A 534-nucleotide genomic window follows, 5' to 3' on the forward strand; every position below is an offset into this window, starting at 1 on the left:
GTTCCACACTTCACACTTGCTGGCCCCAAAAGGGTCAGGCAACAAATGCCAGGCACAAAGTCAGTATCCCTCTCACAGCTGGATTCATCACATTTTCACATTGTATTCCTGTGAGTTCCAGTGACCAAAAAAAATTAGAAATCACAGCAGCTCCTGTTCTTATAAAGCACGTCAGATGAGAGTCGGATCACTGGATCTATGTTAAAGCAAAAAGGAGCAAATGGACTTCAAGAGTATTTCAGCAGCCTACGTTTCACTTGAGGTAGCGGAGAGATACTCAAGCAGCCCTTGCAGAGTATGGTAGAGGCCATGAGTGGAGCTATTCAGAGGCCCAGCAAAAAGAGACAGTAGTCACAAGACTTCAGTAAGCTCCACTGTGTCTCAGCATGGTCACTAGCATTTCAGGACAAGAAAGAACTTAACGGGGCCCCAGTCCAGAAAAACACTGTGAATATCTTTCAAGTATTTTGTTTGACTGAAGCCCATGGGAGTTTTTCCATCAAAACCCAGAAGGAGATGGACGAGGCACTTGAG

This window comes from Struthio camelus, chromosome 11 (assembly GCF_040807025.1).
Source record: "Struthio camelus isolate bStrCam1 chromosome 11, bStrCam1.hap1, whole genome shotgun sequence".
In the NCBI taxonomy this organism is placed as follows: domain Eukaryota; kingdom Metazoa; phylum Chordata; class Aves; order Struthioniformes; family Struthionidae; genus Struthio; species Struthio camelus.